Source organism: Nyctereutes procyonoides, unplaced genomic scaffold (assembly GCF_905146905.1).
Source record: "Nyctereutes procyonoides isolate TBG_1078 unplaced genomic scaffold, NYPRO_anot_genome, whole genome shotgun sequence".
In the NCBI taxonomy this organism is placed as follows: Eukaryota; Metazoa; Chordata; class Mammalia; order Carnivora; family Canidae; genus Nyctereutes; species Nyctereutes procyonoides.
This window is the reverse complement of record NW_026575135.1, coordinates 71,419,947-71,435,534: the sequence shown is the minus strand read 5'-3', so window position 1 is coordinate 71,435,534 and position 15,588 is coordinate 71,419,947. Positions and strand designations below refer to the sequence as shown.

Below are 15,588 nucleotides of genomic sequence, written 5' to 3'. Positions count from 1 at the left end.
GGAGAAGCAGGCTCCCTCCTAAGCAGGGAGCACAATGTGGGCTCCATACCAGGACCCTGAGATCATGACCCGAGCAAAAGGCAGACACTTATTAACAACTGAACCACCCACGCATCCCTAGATACAGTTTGTTTTAAGACTCAACAAAAATATTAAACTAAGGACCAGCTACTTTAATCTCTTATTTTTTAAACACTTCAGTGCCTTAAGCATTGTATTAGACTGTCATGGGTGTTGGTGGGTCCTCTTTCCAAGGACCACAGATCTAAAGATATAAAAAATTGAGTCACATGGATGCACAGTATGCTTCAATAGTATGGAGTACAGTTTCAATTCTGCAAGATGAAAAAGATGGATGATGACTGCACAAGAATGTAAATAAATTTTATGCCACAGAACTTTACACTTAATAATGGTTAGGATAATAAATCTACAAACAACAATTAATTTTTTAAAAAAAATAGTAAATCTTATGTGTTTTTAATACAACAAAAAAATTTTAATAAAAAACCTAAAAAAAAAAAAGAAATAAAAAACCTGAGCTTAATATTTTTGGCCTCTTGATTATAATGAAGACCTTTCTCAGGAGAAGTCCAAAAGAAAAAAAAAAAAAAAAAAGAAGAGGAAAAAAAACCTGAGGAAGCTCCTTCATAAACTTCGAATGGCTCCCATTCACAGCCAAGGCTGCCATTTTGACCAACTGAGTTTCTAGAAAAATGTAAATCAATTTATTCTAATGCTCAATTTATTTTTTATTTTTTTTAAGATTTTATTTATTTATTCATGAGAATACACAGAGAGGAGAGAGAGAAGCAGAGACACAGGCAGAGGGAGAAGCAGGCTGCATGCAGGGAGCCCGATGTGGGACTCGATCCTGGGTCTCCAGGATCACACCCTGGGCTGAAGGCGGCGCTAAACCGCTGAGCCACCGGGGCTGCCCTCTAATGCTCAATTTAATGCCAAATTCCTTATAAACTCTATAATCCTTTATAGTGAGTAATACAACACAAAAACAAGGTAAATTTGCATGCATCAGTTAGTGGAATTTATTTATCTATGTATCTTAGGACTGTGACCACAAATTTTTTTTTTAATTTTATTTATTTATTCATGAAACACAAAGAGAAAGAGGCAGAGACATAGGCAGAAGAAGCAGCAGGCTCCATGCAGGGAGACCAATGTGGGACTCGATCCCGGGACTCCAGGATCACACCCTGGGCTGAAGGCAGGCGCTAAACCACTGAGCCACCCAGGCATCCCTGTGTTCACAAAATTAAAGAAGGTAGAGACTGGATTTCCTAAATGCTTAGCATTTAGTGCAGAAAATAAGTGCTAAATAAAATCATTCATAACGTTTCGTAGGGCTATTAGTTTTTAGAAAAAACTCTTAATGTCAACATCCTGTTTCAGTTTCTTATATATTAAGAAAATACAAGTAATCTCTCATTTATTCACTGGGAAGACCCATTTTCTGCAATCAAAACAATAAACAATGGCATAGCAAAACTGCTGTTTGATTTACAACTTATTCTCTGAAACTAAACAGGTTGAGTCAATCCTATTATCTAAATCAATTTTATACAACTCTCAAGTTTTTTCTCATAGAAACAATGCTATAGAGGTGCCTGGGTGGCTCAGTCAGTTAAGCATGAGTTCAGCTCAGATCAGGATCTCAGGGTCCTGGGATGGAGCCCAGTAACAGGCTTCACACTCAGCAGGGAGTCTGTCTGACCCTCTCCTTCTGCCCTTCCCCCCACTTGCATGCACTTGCTCTAATAGATCATAAAATCTTTTTTATTTGAGAGAGAGGGAGAGAGATTGAATGCACACATGGGGCCGGTGGGGCGGCGGGGAGAGGGAGAAGCAGACTCTTCACTGAGCAGGGAGCTCAATGAAGGACTCAATCCCAGAACCCTGAGATCATGACCTGAGCTGATGGCAGACACTCAATTGACCTAAGCCACCCAGAGCCCCCTTTTTAAATATTTTATTTATTTATTTTGAGAGAGAATGAGAATGTGCAAGCAGGGGGAGGAGCAGAGGAAGAGAATCTCAAGCAGACTCCACACTGAGCATAGAGCCCCACAGAAGACTTGATCTTAAGGCCCTAGGATCAAGACCTGAGCCAAAATCAGGAGTCAGAGGTTTAACCCACTGAGCCACCCAGGTGCCCCTAAATAAAATCTTTTTTTTTTTTAAAATATTTTATTTATTTATTCATGAGAGACACACAGAGAAAGAGAGAGAGAGAGAGAGGCAGAGACACAGGCAGAGGGAGAAGCAGGCTCCATGCAGGGAACCCCATGTGGGACTTGATCCTTGGTCTCCAGGATCACGCCCTGGGCTGAAGGCGGTGCTAAACCACTAAGCCACTGGGGCTACCCAAATAAAATCTTTAAAAATAAGAAAGAGGGCAGCCCCGGTGGCACAGCAGTTTAGCGCCGCCTGCAGCCCGGAGTGTGACCCTGGAGACCCGGGATCGAGTCCCACGTCAAGCTCCCTGCATGGAGCCTGCTTCTCCCTCTGCCTGTGTCTCTGCCTTTCTCTCTCTGTCTCTATGAATAAATTTTTAAAAAATAAAAATAAGAAAGAAAAAGAAAAACAATGCTGTATATGGTGATTAGATTCCCAGGGACAGGGATGCCTGGGTGGCTAAGAGGTTGACCTAAGCCTTTGGCTTAGGTCGTGATCCCAGAATCCGGGATGGAGTCCCGCACTGGGCTCCCTGCTGGGAGCCTGCTTCTCTCTCTATGTCTCTGCCCCTCTCTCTTTCTGTCTCTCTCATGAATAAATAAATAACATCTTCAAAAAAAAAAAAAAAAGAAAGAAAGAAACAGACTACTGAGGCTCATATCCCAAGTTTCAGGTTCAGTTTAGGCCTGGATTTTTACCTTTCTAACAAGTTCCAGGAACTATGCTTTGAGACCCACTGTTCAGGGTATATGAATAATCCATTTGTGCCCAGTTCTCCAGTTACATATACACTGTTCGTGTAAACCTCCCGTGAGGTATTACTCTCATTATGTTTTACTTGTTAAGAATCAAAACTTAATAAAATTGAAATAACCTACTTATGGGACACCTGGTTGACTCAGTGGTTGCGTTTGCCTTTGGCTCAGAGCATTATCCCAGAGTCCCGGAATCAAGCCCCACATCGGGCTCCCTGCATGAAGCCTGCTTCTCCTCCCTCTGCCTATGTCTCTGCCTCTCTCTCTCTCTGTCTCTTGTGAATAAATTAAGTAAAATCTTAAAAAAAAAAAAAAGAAAAGAAAAGAAAGAAAAAAACCCTACATATTATCACAATAAGTGAGACTCAAAGAATTCAAATTCAAATCCTGCATTTCTAGTACACTAGACAGAATGGTACTATGCAGTTGCATAGTAAGAAGATATAATAGAACAGAAGACAGGAAAATCAGGCAGGAAGAGCCGTGATCTGGAATGGGGGGTGGGGGTTCAGATAGGGTTAATGAGGGCAGAGCAACTGCAGAATAGTTGGCCCACGTTGTGGACCAAGGAGCAGAGGGAAAGAAGACATCTGTGTAGGGGAGGCAGAGTGGTCCCACTGAAGGGAAAACTGTTTTCAGATAGCAGAAGGCTACCTGCCTTGTCAGGAACAACATAGGAAGTCTCTAGCAAGCTTCAGAAAATGCACTTCTCTCCCACTGCTATTTCCTCCACATTCTGAGGTGCGGAACTTGTTTTTTTAGGTGAGAGAAGTGTACAGGCACATCTGTTCCTTTCACATTATCCAGAAGCTTGTGGAACCTGTGAGGAATTAGTATCGCCAAACTGTACTTCTTAGAGCTCTTCTGCACACTTACTGAGCCTTACTTACTGCCGGCTTTACAGATGCTGCATTAACACCAGTAATTTGCCAATACTACCCCCAAAATGCTACAGACAGTAAGTTTATTCTAATTCCAAGAATCACTAGTAAGTTAGCTAAAATGTTCTAAGTTTTGTCAGAGACTGGTCCATACTTACAAACAATTCAATAATACATTGTAAGGTGATCTTAATTCTCTGCTTTATTAATGAAAAAGCAACATTACTAAAACACAGAATCCCATCTTATTTCAGTCCCTCTATCAAATGGAATCCAAAAGGTAGCACTGATTGGGTGGGTATTTACATGGCATGTTGCACTACTATGCTTTCTAGAAGAAAACTGGAGAAAATTTAGGTGATCTTGGGTTTGACAATGAGTTTTTACATACAACATCAAAAGCAAGATATATGAAAAGAAAAATTGGTAAACTGGATTTTACTAAAACTAAAAATTTCAACACTGTGAAAGACTTAAGAGAATTAAAAGACAAATCAGACGAGGAGAAAATACCTGGGAGAACTCACACTCATCAAGAAAACAAACCATTCAGTTACAAAATGGGCAAAAAATTCTGAACAGATACCTCACCAAAGATAGTCATATGAAAAATAAGTATATGAAAAGATGCTCAATATCATTTGCTATTAGCTAACTGCAAGTTAAAACAGGATACTACCATGCACATATCAGAATGGCTAAAATCCAAAAACTGGCAAGGATTTGTGAAGCAACACGAGCTCTCATTCATTGCTGGTGAAAATGCAAAATAGCATACCCCCTCTGAAAAGCAGTGTGGCAATTTCTTACAAAATTAAATGTAGTCTTACCATCTATTCAGCAATCATGTTCCTAAGTAACTTGCCCAACTGCCTCTGCCTGTGTCTCTGCCTCTCTATCTCTCATGAATAAATAAAATCTTAAAAAAAAAAAATCGATAAAAAAAAAAAGATTAAAAAAAAAAAAGATCAGTGGTGGGACGCCTGGGTGGCTCAGTGGTTGGGCATATTCCTTTGGCTCAGGACGTGATCCTGGGGTCTTGGTGTTGAGTCCCACATCGGGCTTCCTGTGAAGAGCCTGCTTCTCCTTCTCCCTCTGCCTGTGTCTCTGCCTCTCTGCCTCTCTCTCTGTCTCAAATGAATGAATGGATAAATCTTAAAAAAAAAAAAAAAAACAACAGTGGTTACCAGAGGTTTGGGGAAGGTGGTCAGATCAAATATGTCAGCACAGGGGATACTTTAAGCAGTGAGACTACTCTTTAGGATGCCATAATTACAGATACATAACACTATGTATTTGTCAAAACCCATGAAATGTCACAGCACAAAGAGTCAATCTTAATGTATGAAAATTTTAGAAAATCATTTAGGAGGTCAAGTGACCCGACCCAAGGATAGCGTGCAGAATTGTGATAAAACAATCTGTGCTACAGACATATTCAACAACCTCACTGGAAGAGGTGGAGTCTGTAAACCAGACTGTACAAAAGCACTTTTCCAGCTGATCAAGTTATTGCCCATGGGTGTACAGGTTAACGATTCTGACACGGCTGCATGTGTACATTGGAACTGAACAAGTATATGGGTGGATGGTGGGAGCTACTTTTTCACTACTGGGTGTGGGAACTGACAAGATGAGCAAGGGAAAGAGGCTGGATTAGCCCATATGGTAATGGAAGAGAGCTGCAGACATCAGTATAAATTCACACTGTTAATTCGCAGAGAGTTACATACAGCAGAATTTATAGATATGCACATATATGCCATTAGTGCGTACATTTCCTTGCTGCATCACCTGTGAGGGCCTAGAAGAAACTACACCCCAGTAACAACAAATATACCTAGCACCAAGATCTTGATTTTTAATACCATCTCCAATTAAAGGAAACAGGACCCTTGAGGAATGGCCAACTCTAGGACTGGGGCAGGAAATACACAAGATGAGCCTGGAACATCTTGCAGTGCCAGAAAAGTGTTCAAAAAAGAAAATAGAAATAAAACACTCATAATGATTGGGGGCGAGGAAGGGTGTCAAAGGAACACAAGAATGCCCAGTGGCCAAAGTGGAATAGTATGAGCAACAAAATAAGTGGTACTAGATAATACCCCAAAGTATAAAATAAATATCCATGGATCTACACTGATACAAATATATGGGTAAATAAATGGGGGAGGAGAGACAAATTCCCACTCCTTACATGTGGGTGGCTACACAAGGTAGCCCTCCAAAGAGCACAGTATGGGAATGCGGAGAGTAGAACTTTACACTGGAGAAACCTGGCAAAAACTATCTCACGCAGGCGATCAAGGTCAACATCAACAGTGAGAGGTCATGTTGATAGTACATACAATGTGATGAAAAAAGGACTTTAACCTTTGTGGTCTTACTCTCAAAAAATCCATTATCCCAGTCTAATCATGAGAAAAACACCAAACAGGATCCCAACAAAAGGACATTCTACAAAATATCCTAATCAGTAGTCCTCAAAAACATCAGGATCATCAAAAATAAGGAAAGTCTAAAGAACGGTCACTGCCAAGGAGAGCCTAAGGACACATGACTAAATGTAATGTATCCTGGAACAGAAAAAGGACAGTGGGTAAAAACAAAGGAAGTCTAAATTAAAGATGAACTTGAGTTATTATTTATGTATCAATACTGGTTCATTAATTGTAATAAACATACTATACTAATTTGTTAACAATAGGGGAAACTGGGTATGCATCATATGGGAATCCTTTTGTGCTATCTTCGTAACTTTTTCATAAACCTAAAACTGCTATAAAAATTAATCAAAAATAGGAGATCCCTGGGTGGCTCAGCGGTTTAGCACCTCCCTTCGTGATCCTGGGGTCCCGGGATCGAGTCCCATGTAGGGCTCCTTGCATGGAACCTGCTTCTCCCTCTACCTGTGTCTCTGCCTCTCTCTCCCTCTCTCTCTCCGTCTCTCATGAATAAATAAATAAAATCTTTAAAAAAATTAATCAAAAGTAAAAGGGGGGAAGGGGCGCTTGGGTGGCTCAGTGGTTGAGCATCTGCCTTTGGCTCAGGGCGTGATCCCAGGGTCCTGGGATTGAGCCCCACATTGGGCTCCCCAGAGAGAGCCTGTTTCTCTCTCTGCCTATGTCTCTGCCTCTGTCTCTCATGAGTAAATAAATAAAATCTTTAAAAAACAAAGAACATTCCACTATTATGCCTCAAATGGTTGATCTCCCATCCCTTCAAAAAAACAAAACAAAAACCCCACAAAACCCTGGGGCTGAACTATACCACAGGAATCTAGTCTAACTCTCCTTTTTGACAAGAAACTAAGGTCCAGAGACTGACTTGCCAAAAAATCACAGCTATTGGCAGATTTGAGATCAGAAGCCAAGGTTCCTACATCTTACTTGGTAATTCTACAAATGCTTTTGTCTTAAAGACACAAAGTGATTTTTCACATACTTTAACATTTAGGAGGATTTCAGGGTTTTTTTCTCCCTTGTAAAGTCCTCACCAGAATCCTAAGAAGAGAGCATACTTCTATCACCACTTTGCTTTCCTGTTTCTAAGAGCATCCACAGGAAATGTGTAAGAAAGAGTTCGACAACAAAGCACTAATGCTTTTAGAAACCAAACAGCACACCCTCCTTGACTTCCCCAAAGCCACAAAACAAGTGGTTCCTAGATGTGGAAGACTCAGGGGTAAAAGTGAATGAAGAAATTACCTTTGAACTGAGATACAGAAATAATAAATAAATAAATTCATTAAGAACTGAGATAAATTTTCTTGTAATAAACACCGACCACATTTGCTAGAATTCTCTTCTATTTCACAGTTCCTGCTGAGATCTATTAGGTCTTCAATGGGCAAGGTTTCCCGCATTCAGCATGCCATTACAACAATCCTACCCACCCCCCCCCTCCAGAATTTAACCCATTATATTCTTAGAGCACTTCATTTTCTGTTTTTCTTTCAGGGCCAACTTCTCTCCCTGTGTCTCATAATTTTTAATCACTGTATGACTCTTACCTTAAACTCTACAGCAAAGCCCCTCTGAGTCAGGATGCAATGGATGCTTAACTTATAGCTAGACTACCCAGTGCTACACAGGTCTCACAGTAGGCCGCTTAAATTCCTATCTTAGTCAAATTATAATCACTACAGGCATGGACCTCCAGGACAGCCAGCAATCAAAAAGCAAAAGTACAAACATGAAAATCTTTTAACACCTACGATCTACTGAGGTGGATAACTTGTCTCAAATACCCTTAAGTTACATAACAAATATGAGTTTTGTGCAGCTGTCTTATGACATCCTTTAATGTAAGCAAAGACTAAGTCAATAAAACCAATGATACTATGGGGACCAACACCATATGGTAACAAGTTCTGATTACTATCGATCTAGAACTTGATCTAAAAACAAGACATATGGGGCACTGGGATGCCTCAATGGCTTAAGCATCTGACTCTTGATTTCAGCTGGGGTCCTGAATTCAGACTCAGCATTCAGCAGGAGTCTGCTTAAGATTCTCTCCCTCTCCTTCTGCCCTTCCCCTTGCTTCCACACCCTCTTTCAAATAAATAAATCTATAAAAAGTAAAAATAAAGCCTACAGTATCTAGGTTCTAGAGAAATCAACAAACTGCATACCCTTCAAATGCTCATTAATCAATCTATTGACTGGGCTTCTGATAAAAACTGGGAGGTAGAGTTCAGGTGTGTTTTCTGGGCAGTCATAGGTTTAAACGGGGAATTATATATTACCAAGGGGTTAAAGAAGAAAATGCATCTGATGCCTATCAGAAAATTTGGCTCCAGTGAGACAAACCAATGTTTGTTGATGGCATCCAATTCCATGAGTGCCAACTAGGTATCAAATATGAAAAAAGTCCATCTCTGACCTTCAGGAACTCCATCTCTATAATATGGTGTCCAAAAAGTCTGGAAACCAAAGAACAAGGGGATGGATTAAAAAAACATAATCTGGGGGCACCTGGGTGGCTCAGTCAGTTAAGCATCTGCCTTTAGCCCGGGTCATGATCCCAGGGTTCTGGGATCAAGCCCCATGTTGGGCTCCCTGCTCGCAGGGACCTGGCTTCTCCCTCTGCTCTCCACTCTGCTCTCTCTCAAGGTCTCTTTTTCAAATAAAATCTTAAAAATAAACAAACAAACAAGTATCTTTAAAAACAAATATATGGAAACATAAAAAGGTTTTATAGATTAAAAGTGACCTTGATGACATTATGTATCTATACTCAGCTGTGTTTTTAGAGCTCATGAATATACTGTAGTATTAGTGCTACAAATCAATTTTGGGGTCAATATCAAAATAAATTCGTAACCTATCTTTCATCTAACTCGCAAAAAATGCACAGGTTTGTTAGTACCAGTTAAGACTCAGGCTAGTATTACCTTTCTACAAAAATAATACCAAGAGGCACCTAGGTGGCTCAGTTAAGCATCTACCTTCAGCTCAGGTCACACCAGGATACTGGGATTGAGTCCCACACTGGACTCCCTTTTCTATGGAGAGCCTGCCACTCCCTCTGCTTGTGTTCTGTCTAAATAAATAAATAAATAAACAAACAAACAAACAAACCAGGAATGAAACACATGTACATTTATACCATATGCTTATAAAGCATATGATTTCTGGCTTGCTTCCCAATTTCCAAAGGATAGAGCAGAAAGTCCAGCTTTCAAAATCTCAGGGAGAGGAGTCTTCAAGAGCCCCTAATCTGCTCATTTTTAATACTTCAATACACTCTTTTTTTTTTTTTTAAGATTTTACCTATTTGAGAGAGTGTGCAAGCAGGGAGGGAGACAGAGGAAGTGGGAGAGGGAGAAGCAGAGGAGCAGGAAGCCTAGCATGGGGCTCCATCCCAGGCCCCTGAGATCAGGACCTGAGCCGAAGGCAGATGCTTACCCGACCGAGCCACCCAGACACTCCCTATTCAACTTTTAAGAGTGAATTCATTTTGAGTTCTAGAGACACAAATTTCCTATCTTAAAACTGATGATTCAGAAAAGTAGTTCCTGATATCCAGGGAAGTACAGTGCACATGGTAGTATAACCTGTCAAGTCAGAGAAGCCTAGAGGGGCTCCAGACTCCCCTGCCCCTTCCTGTACGCTTGGTCAGCTCACTGAATTTCCAGGGTCTTCTTTCCCTGTTTTACAGATAGGGCTAATAGTACTACTGGCAGAACGGCTTGCTGTGAAAATAGAAAAAGATAAAAAAGTCTGTCAGAGACCAGTACTTTATAGGTATATGCAAATAGTTTGTTCTTTGATACACAATCAGTACAACCAGAGTGAATACACCTAGAGGTCTAATATTCCTGCCTCTTCCTCCATCCATGAAGCAAAACTAAGTAATTTTGCATAGCAAGAAAAAAAAGTGCTTTCCTCCAATCACACTGTATGATTTTTAACTCTTCCTAGCAATGGTGTCCATACAATTTTAGCATTTCTATATAGGAATGTCCGTGTTTATGTGACTTTTTTCCTGCTCTGTCACTGATTACTTCCCTTCATGAATTCTCTAAAATTTAACTTTTGATTAATTACAATTCTGTTCTTAGCACATTTTGAAAAAAGACAATCCAAATTATTTTACTACATTCATTTAATAACATACATGCGACTTCACCTGAATACAAAGTATCTTATTTAACAGAAACATAGTCTGCATGAATTTCAGCAAATCCAGATAACCACTTAGATCAATTTTAGGAATGGACAAACACTAAAGAAATATTAAATCTGTACCCTATAAGGCACAAACTTTATCCTCAATAAAGGTCTATTTAGATAAAAAGATCTTTAAAACAAATGGAGGCTTAAATTATTTAAGTTTACTAAATTTAAAAGTTTATATTTTGTCTTTTTAAGTTGTCTATTTTTTTCATGAGAAATATTAGTCTGGGGCACCTGGCTGCTCAGCAGAGCATGCAACTCTTGATCACAGGGTCATAGGTTCAAGCTCCATGCTGGGTGTAGAGCTGATGTTAAAAAAATCGATATATATGCTTGTCTATGGTTCTTTAAAAAAAAAAATTTATTTATTTATTCATGATAGACATAGAGAGAGAGAGAAGCAGAGACACAGGAGGAGGGAGAAACAGGCTCCATGCAGGGAGCCCAATGTGGGACTCGTTCTTGGGACTCCAGGATCGCGCCCCGGGCCAAAAAGGCAGGTGCCAAACCGCCGAGCCACCCAGGGATCCCCTCGTCTATGGTTCTTGTGAAGTCTTTGTCGGTTTTAGCATTTAGGAAGCTTTGACCTTACTAAATGGGTTGAGAATACTCTCTCCTATTTTTCAGAAGAGGTTGTGGAAGGATTGCTGTCAATTCTTCCCTAGGTTTCTGATAGTATTCACCAATGAAGCCACTTGGTTCTGGGCTTTTATTTGTGGGACTTTGTTTCCTAAAAGTTAGGAAATTTCAACCCTAATTCCCATAATCCATGAGAAATTAGAAAAAGGAACAGAAGAAACCCCCAGGAAGGGATCATTTGTATCTTCATCAAGTGGAGGAAGCTCTTTGTATTCCCAGTTTGTTAAGTATTTTTATCATGAAAGGGAGCTGCATTTGTTAAATGCTTTTATCTGTGTCTACTATAAAGGTTTTGTCCTTTATAATGTAGTAGTATGTTATATTCATTATTGTATGTTGAACCAACCTTGCATTCCTGGGGTAAATCCCAGTTGGTCATGGTATACATTCTTTTTATTTTATTTTTTTAAGATTTTTTATTTATTTATTCATGAGAGACACACAGAGAAAGAGAGGCAGAGACACAGGCAGAGGGAGAAGCAGGCTCCATGCAGGGAACCCAATGTGGGACTTGATCCCGGGTCTCCAGGATCAGACCCCGGGCTGAAGGAGGCGCCAAACTGCTGAGCCACCCAGGCTGCCCTTTTCCATCTATTTTTTTTTTTTTGGGGGGGGGGTTATTTTCATAAAAGATACAGGACTAGAGTTTTCTTGTGAAGTCTTTGGTTTTGGTATCAGAGTAATATTGGCCTCACAGAATGAGAAGCGTGCTCTCTCCTATTTTTGGAAGAGTTCGTAAATGACTGGTGTTAATTCTTGTTTAAGTATTTGGTAGAATTAATTAGTAAAGCCACTTGGTTTGGGCTTTTTTTTTTTTTTTAGATTTTATTTATTTATTTATTTATAAGAGACCCAGAGAGAGAGAGAGAGAGAGAGAGAGAGAGAGAGAGAGAGAGGCAGAGACACAGGCAGAGGGAGAAGCAGGCTCCATGCAGGAAGCCCGACATGGGACTCGATCCCGGGTCTCCAGGATCACACCCGGGCCGAAGGTGGCGCTAAACCGCTGAGCCACCTGGGCTGCCCCAGACGAACTATTTTACTACTCTTTATATCTTATGATTATATTACACATGCATCTGGTCAAAAAGTAAAAGCATTTGGGGAGGTGGGGGGAACTATATAAAACTACATAAAACATGAGTCTTATTGTAAATGCTCATCCATTTAAAAATATATCTATACTATCTTGTTTACAGTTTTGAATTTTGTTTTTCATTGACAGGAACATTTTAATTGGTTTTTCCATAGCACTTTCTTTTTTGCTATAAACTAAGTAGGTTTAACATGTGAATACTCAAAACACACTGCTGAAGATCCTCTCAATTCTTTAAAAAACAAAATTCTCCAAATAGTTTTCACAGTTCACAGTGACATTTTAAAAGTACATCTGCAGCAGTTAAAAAAGCGACCAACTAGTGGTTTCCTGATGAAGTTCCACATTAAGTTATATATGTTACAACTATGTTTGGTAGCTTTTATTTTTCCCAGGAGTTGTTATGGACTGCCAGTTCTATCTGCACAGTGCAGCACACTCTTCAAAGTACTTCCCTGTTCACCATCTTATTTGTCCTTCCCAATAGCCCCTGAATGGTATGGCAGGTGGGAGACTTCCCATTTCCATATTAAAGATGTGGAAACCAGCGCGGTTCATAAGCCAGTTACCACACTGTGCCTGGAATTCAAGACTTTGCATTTGGCTTACCAACTGTCACTCTGTCCCTGAAGCTATCTTAGCAAAGCAAAGTGAACTCTAACGAAAGGATGCAAGAGCATGATTGCCCAAACAGCAGCAACAGCTCTGCCCAAACGTTCACCTCTCCTGGTTCTTGAAAAGATAACATGTGTGTTGAACGGTCTGTTCTGGTAAGATAGTTATTCAGATAGGCCAGAAAATCTATTGTTGTGGGACTCATACACTCTAATACACAGTCCACTCTAGCCTTCTCCTAATCCAGTTGCCAAGCAAGTTTTCGTGTGCCTCCTGGCTGGTGCAAAGAGCTCCCACACAGTGCTTTACCTCTGCTCCAAGTCTGCTTTAAGTATAATTACAGCAAGTGTACAACACGGCAGTGGTTCTATTCATGACCCTCAAACAATGCTGGAAAAGCTAAGATACAGAGTAATTTCAAAAAACCACACAATTCTCTCTTAAAAACAAAAGTCTACCCATTAAAACATTGAACAAAATGTTCTATTTCCTAAACAAGAAGTAAAGAGACTTCACCGTGGCTCACCTTTGTCCTCACAAACTTTTAATATTCAGCTCAGTCTAACCGGCATTCACTTACTTTGCCATGCCCAGCAACTGACCCATTAGATCCTGTTCTCCCTCCCCTTACTGTAATGTGGCTTCAGCCAGAAACCAACATTGCACTGTACGTCAACGAAAATTTAAAATAAAAATAAATAATTGTGACTTTGGGTACTAGGGAACAGGACTTAATTCCAAGCTCAGGATACGAGCATTTGGGCTGTCATAACTTGTTGCAATCATTATTTATCTAGCAGTTAATATGTGTCAGGCTTCCCGGTCTTCTTGCACACACAACTTAATTCTAACAACTCCATCAGGTAGTATTATGTCCGTTATGTGGATAGAACTAGGCCACAGAGGATCAGTGAACTGCCCCAAGTTCACACAACAACAAATAGTCCAAAAAGGGGATTGAACCAGGGCCTTAACCGTAACTACTGCACCAAGCCTGCCGTGCCCTCGACTACCACCCCAAACGTGATCATAAAATTAACGGCATGACCTTGGGACAGTCATTTCATAGCTCTGGGTCTCAGTTTCTTCCACCAAAAAGCGCCGCGCCCACCGTGAGATCCCAGGTGCTTTCCTGCTCTTAATGTCCACTGCATTTCCGACCGGACTACTCCCCAGCCCCTTAGGTGTAAGCGTTAAGCCTGAAGTTTTCCCACCACGCCGTGTTCTAGCACATTCTGCACATTCTTCGGGGTGCTAGAGCTCGGTGTTCACTCCGCGGCTTTATTTTCCAGTACTGAACCTGGAAGGCTAAGATCGCAAGTATTCTCTCGCGATCTGAGGGCACCTTCCCCCCTCTGCTACGAGCACCCACTAGGCCCGAGCCCACTCCAGACAGTTCCCGGCATACTCCAACCCACCTCGCGGCGTCCCGGGTAGCCAGGAAAAGGCCTCAGAAAGCCCCAGAAGCCAAGCCATAGGAAGAAGTTAGCCACCCAGAGGTCGAGGGAGGCTCCAGGGCACCTGCCACGCCTCCCGACCCCGGCGGCGCGGCCTGGGCCCGGCTTCCCGCGCCAGGCGACCCAGCATCAGGCCTTGTCCCTCACGCCCCGCGCGTCTGCGGGGGCCTGGGCTCTCGAAAGCCGACCCGACCCCCTGGGCCCCGGCCACGCCCGGCCCTTCGGCCGCCCGCCCGCGCCGCGCACCCAGGCCCCCCGGGGTCCTCACAGGCCCGAGGACGCGCGCAGGCCTCCTGCCTCACCTCGAGTCGTACCGGGGCCCGCGCCTCCACCCGCCCGCACACCCGGCCCCGCGCTGCAGTGGAGACAGCAGCGGAGGCTGCCCGACCGTCACGTGCCGCAGGACCAAGAGGCCTCAGCTACCGCGGCTGCCGCGCGAGCGAGCTCCACCGCGCGAAGCCCGGCCCTGCGTCCGCCCCTCGCTCCTGAGTAGCTAGGGCCCGTGCCAAGTCCCGCCCCCCCGCGCCAGCTCCGGGAGTTGATTGGTCGAGCAAGACATCGCTCTAGGCACCTTCCCATACGCCCCCTAGGGCTATTCTTCGTGGAGTGTAAGGATTGGCTGGAGCAGAGGCAGGAAGTGGCTGCTCGTTGGGCGGGAGGAAAGGGGGCGGGCCGCAGCGGAATCGGGAACACCAGGCGCGCGCGCCCTGGGGCGGGGCCGGCCGGGCGGGTGCTCAGCCGCCCCGCTGTCCCGGTGCCTTAGTGGGCTTGCTGCCCGGAGTCTCACCCCCACCTCTGCGGTTCCTCGCCGCCGATGCCTGAACCTGGTCGCCAGGATGTACATCCCGTCCCCCTTGCTGAGGGGCAGAGGGCAGCCGGCAGGAGGAGTGGGCGATCCGCTGGGCCACCGAGAAGGGCCAATTCCTGGAGGCGGCGTGTGCGCTGCGCGGACGGAACCACGCGCGGGCTCCCTCGGCCCGGCCTGGAGGTGGCTGCATGGTGCTGTGTCACCAGGCGCCACCGTTCCTGCAGAGTCATCTATCTGGGCGCAGCAGCCTGCCGCCTCCTTACTCCAGCACAGAGTCCAGAATGCTAGAACCCAAGGTTATTTCCAGTTTCGGTTTGCGATCTTTCCTTAAACGAGACTAAACGTAAGGACACAGGTGTCTCGGTGGCTGACGGCAGGATTGGGAGAAAAGGATGGGAAGACGTCAGACACATCACAGTTTTTGCAACCTACTTTTAACACGTCTTCGGTTTCAATGTGCTGAG

At 43.0% G+C, this 15,588-nt stretch overlaps 1 protein-coding gene across 2 annotated transcripts in view; it reads right to left on the bottom strand.

Annotated features, from left to right (window-relative positions):
• CANX (calnexin) overlaps positions 1-14,773 on the bottom strand; it is a 33,539-nt gene extending 18,766 nt beyond the window's left edge. The window contains exons 1-2 of one of the 2 annotated variants that reach the window (XM_055302223.1): positions 14,619-14,765; positions 9,891-10,028 (exon numbers count right to left, since the gene is read on the bottom strand). The gene's annotated coding sequence lies outside the window, so the exon portion shown is untranslated. Of the gene's footprint in view, positions 1-9,890; positions 10,029-14,618 lie in introns of both variants that reach the window. The other variant, XM_055302222.1, reaches the window with a different exon arrangement.
• Positions 14,774-15,588: the final 815 nt, after the last annotated feature.